The sequence below is a fragment of the Arachis hypogaea genome, chromosome 11, assembly GCF_003086295.3.
Source record: "Arachis hypogaea cultivar Tifrunner chromosome 11, arahy.Tifrunner.gnm2.J5K5, whole genome shotgun sequence".
NCBI classification, from domain to species: domain Eukaryota; kingdom Viridiplantae; phylum Streptophyta; class Magnoliopsida; order Fabales; family Fabaceae; genus Arachis; species Arachis hypogaea.
In genome coordinates this window covers 55,619,549-55,625,777 of record NC_092046.1, presented here as the reverse complement: position 1 = coordinate 55,625,777, position 6,229 = coordinate 55,619,549, and positions in this window count along the sequence as shown.

Sequence of the window (6,229 nt, the reverse complement as noted above, 5' to 3'; positions counted from 1 at the left end):
GGACCATTTTCCAGAGAGGATAAAAAGTAGCCATTGACAACAGTGATGTCCTTACATAAAGCCAGCCATGGAAAGGAGTAAGACTGATTGGATGAAGACAGCAGGAAAGCAGAGGTTCAGAAGAACGAAAGCATCTCTATACACTTATCTGAAATTCTCACCAATGATATACATAAGTGTTTCTATCCTTATTTTCTATCTATTTATTATTTATGTTCAAAAACTCCATAACTATTTTATATCCGCCTGACTGAGATTTACAAGGTGACCATAGCTTGCTTCATACCAACAATCTCCGTGGGATCGACCCTTACTCACGTAAGGTTTATTACTTGGATCACCCAGTGCACTTGCTGGTTAGTTGTATCGAAGTTGTGAATGAAAAACGATTTATTAAGACGTGCGTACAGAGTTTTTGGCGCCGTTGCCTGAGATCACAATTTCGTGCACTAGTGTCAAACAGAGAGATAAAGCGTATCTTGCAGAAGATAGTCAAACCTCATAGAAAAGACTGGAGCACCAGGCTACAAGATGCACTCTGGGCATATAGGACAGCATACAAAACACCCATTGGGATGAGTCCTTTCCGCTTAGTTTATGGAAAAGCTTGCCATCTCCCAGTTGAAGTAGAGCACAGAGCCTTTTGGGCAGTCAAGGAGTGCAACATGGGAATTGAGAAAGCCGGAGCTGAAAGGAAGTTGTAACTGCAAGAACTGGAGAGCCTTCGCCTAGAAGCTTATAAGAACTCAAGACTATACAAGGAGAAGATGAAGGCTGTACATGATCAGCACATCAAGAAAAAAGAGTTCCAACCTGGGAATTTAGTCCTCCTTTACAAATCTCGACTGAGGCTCATGCCAGGTAAGTTGCGATCAAGATGGGAAGGTCCATACAGAGTAGAGAAGGCCGAACCATATGGAGTTTATCACCTAAGTCATCCTTCAAGTTCTGAACTTATCAAAGTTAATGGACAACGCCTGAAGCTATACCATGGCGAGAAGATGCAGAAAAACAAGGAGCTTGAGATCTTCCTCTTGGAAGATCCCCACATAGCAGAAGATTGAGCTAGTGGAGCGTCCAACTTACGGACGTTAAAGCAAAGTGCTAGGTGGGAGACAACCCACCATGGTATGATTGTTCTTTTCTTTATTTTTACTTTTTCTATTCAATAACTCTTCTCTTTATCAGTACATTTCGTGCATCTGCATTTGCATATTCTTATTATATAAAAAAAAAGTGCCACGCGACGCGACCGCACTAGCGACGCGTCCGCGTCGCAAGGAGAGGGGAGAAAATAAAAACAAACAGAGAGTCACGCTGGAGCGTGGCTGGAGGCGTGCCAGTGGCACAAATCGTCCCAGGCGACCGCGTCGCCGACGCGTCCGCGTCACATGGGAATAATGGCCTCCCACGCGACCGCGTGACCCACGCGGCCGCGTGCCCTGATTTTCGATGTAAAAAGGGTGCACAACGAATTACTATGAACGAGTGGTGCTGGATTGGTGCTGAACGCACAATTCTATCCACGCGGACGCATGGCTTACGCGTCCGCATCGTTCCCTTCTGAAGCCCACTCACGCGATCGCATGCCCCACGCGATCGCGTCACCCCAAATTTGGCAAATATATCAATTCGAACAGAGAGTTGTGCAGGCGCGAAGCTGCACTCGCGCCAGAAGCACAACATGGGTCACGCGACTGCGTGACCGACGCGACCGCGTCACCTTACTTGAAGTGCAATCGCGCGAACGTGTGCCCCACGCGGTCGCGCCGCCTACGCTGCACAGCTCAAACTTAATTGCCAAAATATCTTATCTTCCTCTTCTCCAAATCCTAATTTCTCTTTTCCCTCCTTATTTCTTCCTTCTCCCTTCTTCCTTCTATCTCCCCTTTCTCTCTCTCTCTCTCTTTCACCTCCATTAACAAGGTTTTATTTTCTTCTTCCCTCTTTCCTTTTCTATCATTCTTCTTATTTTATATGTTATTTTCTTTTCTTTCCTTTTTCTTTTTATTATCCATATTTTCTTTCTTCTTCTTTCCTTTTTACATGGTGTTAGAATTTTATTCGCGTCATTATTCCTCATTATATGCTTGTAGATTGTTGCACTTGTTTGACAATTATATATTAATTTTTAAAAGATTGCTTGCATGTTCACTTTAATACTTTCTATACCTTATCTACCATGCATACTATGTGTTTGTGAAAAAGTCCATATGGCATTATGCACTTCTCTATGTTATTCTACTATTCAATGCTGCTTTTCATAAACTCCCTTTACTATTGTATTAATTGAAAATAATTGTCAATACAAACGTGATGGTTTGTTACGAGTGATGCTTGATATATGCTACTCATGCCCTTTTCCGGCATGCCAATAAACACCTTGTATTCACTTGTCATTATATGCACTAGCTATTTTCCATTGATGACTTTTCACATGTACTCATGAGAATGTGTTAATGTCAGTTATCTCCTAATGTACATCCATCACCACCTTTTCTGTTCTCTTCCTTGCTATATATCTCTTTGAATTTAATTTACTTTCTCTTCCCTTTTCAGGATGGCCACCAAGAAAGGAAAATAGAAAGCTACTCCCAAACCACCAGCAAGAAGAGGAACTAAAAGAGCACTAGTGGCAGAGCCTTCTTCAACTGCAGTCAAGCCCTCAACAAAAAGAGTTAAGAGGATCATAAAGGTTGATGAAAAGGAGAAAGCCTTTCAAGCAAAGGACACTGCGCGATTTCTCAATCGCTACTGTGAGCAGATGTTCCCCATCCTAGCTGAAAGGAGCTACAACAACGAACACCTTCTTATCTTCCCGCCCAATATTGCTACTTTTGTTGAGCCAAAAATTGAACGAAGACAATGGGATTTCCTACAGAGACAACCAAGGCAGGTCAATCTTTCTTGGGTAGTTGAGTTCTACTCTAACTTCTATCTGCCCACCCTGCAGTCTGTCTTTGTCCGTCAGAAGCAAGTCCCTATTACAGAAGAGGCCATTCAAAAAGCTTTAGGTCTTTCCCCTATTCCAGAAGGATTGGATGCCTTTCAAGAAGCCGCACTCAAGTGCCAGATGTTCCAATTTGACTGGGAAGCTGTTCTCAGAGTTATCGCACTACCTGGCAGCCGTTGGATCTACGGATACCATCGTACCCGCCCTAAGGGAATATCGGCTTCAGCAATTATCTTGGAGGCTCGCGTATGGGCACAGATCATGTCCCATTACGTCTTTTCGAGCACTCACGAGTCCTCCTTCACTGCGGACATGGCCGTTCTACTATGGTGCATCCTTACAGACCAACCTCTGAATCTACCAAGACATATCCGGAATGCCATGGGACACGTCCAAATCGCGGGCAAATTACCTTTTCTCGCCTTGGTCTCAGATCTTGTCTCAGTAGCCGGAGTCTCCTACAGAGCTGGGGACACCAAAGCCATGCTTCCACGGGATGATCAGTATGTCCCTAACGGGAAATACCTCAGACCTCCAGCAGCCACTACAAGCCTTCCTACTGCACTGGTTGAAGATATTCCTTCTTCAACACCACAAGCACCTACAACAGACGAACTGCTCCAGCAGATAATCGAAAGGTTGGATCGGCAAGAACAGAAAGCGAAGTTAAGAGAGCGCCGTAACGAGCGCCGATTCAAACACCTGAAGGAGCTACTCAAGGGACACTTCAAGGACTCAGACACCCCGGACTCCACTTCCTTTACCAGCACAGGGAGCCATGATGGTCCCGACTGTGGAGATACTGCTACCAGCCCACCCCTGTTCCTGACAGATGGCACCGAAGACGGTGCAAAGCCTTAAGTGTGGGGAGGTCGGTCAGTACCTGACTTCCGGAGGTAATTTCTCTTCCCTAGCACCAATAAATTAGGATATCTTAGTTAGATTTTCTTTCTTTTATAGAATAGGATAAATTGCATAGTAATAGGTTAGTTGCATGCATGTTCTACTTGATTGAAAAGACAATAAGTTTCTTCTAAGACTCTATCTTTGGAACAAAATTTCACTAATTTTTAAAAATGTTTATGATAAATCTGCTTGAAGTTGTATTTGGAACATGATTTTTAAGCTAAAGAACACACAACCTGTGAAGATTTGAGCCTTTATGTATGGTTACATTATTTAACCATAATTATTTTATTCTTGTGTGTTTAGTTCTCTATGATTGTAATCTATATTTTGTTTCATCCTATATGTCCAATATTTATTATGTTTGTATGCTTGCATATGATTGAGGCCATTCTTTGTTTAAACTCACTTATCCAAATTAAGCCTACCCTTTTCAATTACCTTTGTTAACCACTTTGAGCCTTTAAATCCCATTTGTTCTATATTTCACCACATTACTAGCCTTAAGCGGAAAAATAATTGTATATCCCAAATTGAATCTTTGGTTAGCTTAAGATAGAATTGTGTGTACTAGTTAAGTATGGAAAATTGTGAAAAAAAAAGTTATTAAGGGAATGTGTCATGATAATACAATGGGAATTTGGATACCTACTCATGTGAAACTATAAGAATTAAAAAAATCTATGTGCATTGACAAGCTATGTTTATTTTTATTTCCAAAAAAAAATAAAAAAAATCAATAAATAAATAAGGGGACAAAATTACCCCAATGCTGAATTAAGAATTCAAAGATCAATGCACATATGATAAAATTAAAATAAAAAGTTGATACATGAGTATGGAATGTAAAAGGGAATTATGGGTAACTAGGTATGAATTCTAAGGTTACACTAAATATATATAGGTTGGGTTAAAGCTTGGGTTAATTAAAGATTCAATTTATATATGTATCCCTACCCCTACCTTGGCCCCATTACAACCTTGGAAAGACCTCATGATGTTTGCATTGGTATATTAACTGTTGTTGATTGGTTAGGAGAAGAACAAAAGTTAGAGAACATGATTAGAGAAGGATAGAGTTATTGCCCTATACACTAGAGAGATTAGAGCGTACATACATCATCAATGAGGGTTCAATGCTTGAATTTCCATGTTCCCTGCTTTCATGAGCTATCTTCTTGCACTTTTACTTGTCTTACTGTATAATGATAGAATTAGTGGAATTTGATTTGCAATTATTTTGAAGAGCTTATTTACTTTTGATCAAGTGGGCAAGAATCATATAGTTGCATTCATGTATATAGGATTGCATTCCATTGCATGAGTTTCTACATGTTCATACTTATTTATTTTATCTCCTTCAATTAAGCATGAGGACATGCTAGTGTTTAAGTGTGGGGAGGTTGATAAACCACTATTTTATGGTTTATATTATGTTTAATTGTGTGGTTTTATCATGATCCTTACCCACTTATTCATTAATTTAGCATGCATTTATATTTCCTTCCTGAAATTATTACATGATTCAAAAATGCTTCCTAAAGACTTTTAATTATGCATTTTAATTCTCCTTTATTTCATTCGATGTCGTGATCTGTGTGTTAAGCGTTCCAGGCTTTATAGGGCATGAATGAGTTGGAGATTGGAAAGGAAGCTAGCAAAAATGGAAAGAACACAAGAAATTGAGGAGATAACCAGCGAGAAGTGACGCGGCCGCATGGCTCACGCGACCGCGCGGAAGAGGAGAAATCGCAGTGATGCAGCCGCATGGCTCACGCAACCACGCGGAATGGAAAAGCACAAGCGACGCGGAGGCGTGGGCGACGCGGAGGCGTGGACAACGCGAACGCGTGGCAGGGAAAAACGCGAATGACGCGTCCGCATGGATGACGCTATCGCGTGACATGCGCGATCTGCATAATCTGCAGAATTCACTGGGGGAGATTTTGGACCCTATTTTGACCCAGTTTTCGGCCCAGAACAACAAACTAGAGCCAGAGAACATGCAGAAACCAAGGACATCATTCATTCTACACAGTTTTAGTTTGAGATCTAGTTTTTTTACTCTTCCTCTAGGTTTTTCTCTCTACACATTCATAGTTCTTAGGATTTTAATTTTCTCTTGCTTTTGCATTGGGATATTGAGAAGAGCTATTACCTCATCAAGACTTCGTCATTCTAGTTCGTTTTCTTTACTTGGCTTTACTCTTCCATGTCCTTTTCTTTGTTTAATTTTACCATTGGAATATTTTTAGGATTATTTAATACAAGGATCACTTTTATTTTTAATTGACTATTTTGATTTTTATTTACAATTTCTTTCTTTAATTCCTTTTTGTATGCTATGAAATTTACATTCACAATGAGCGA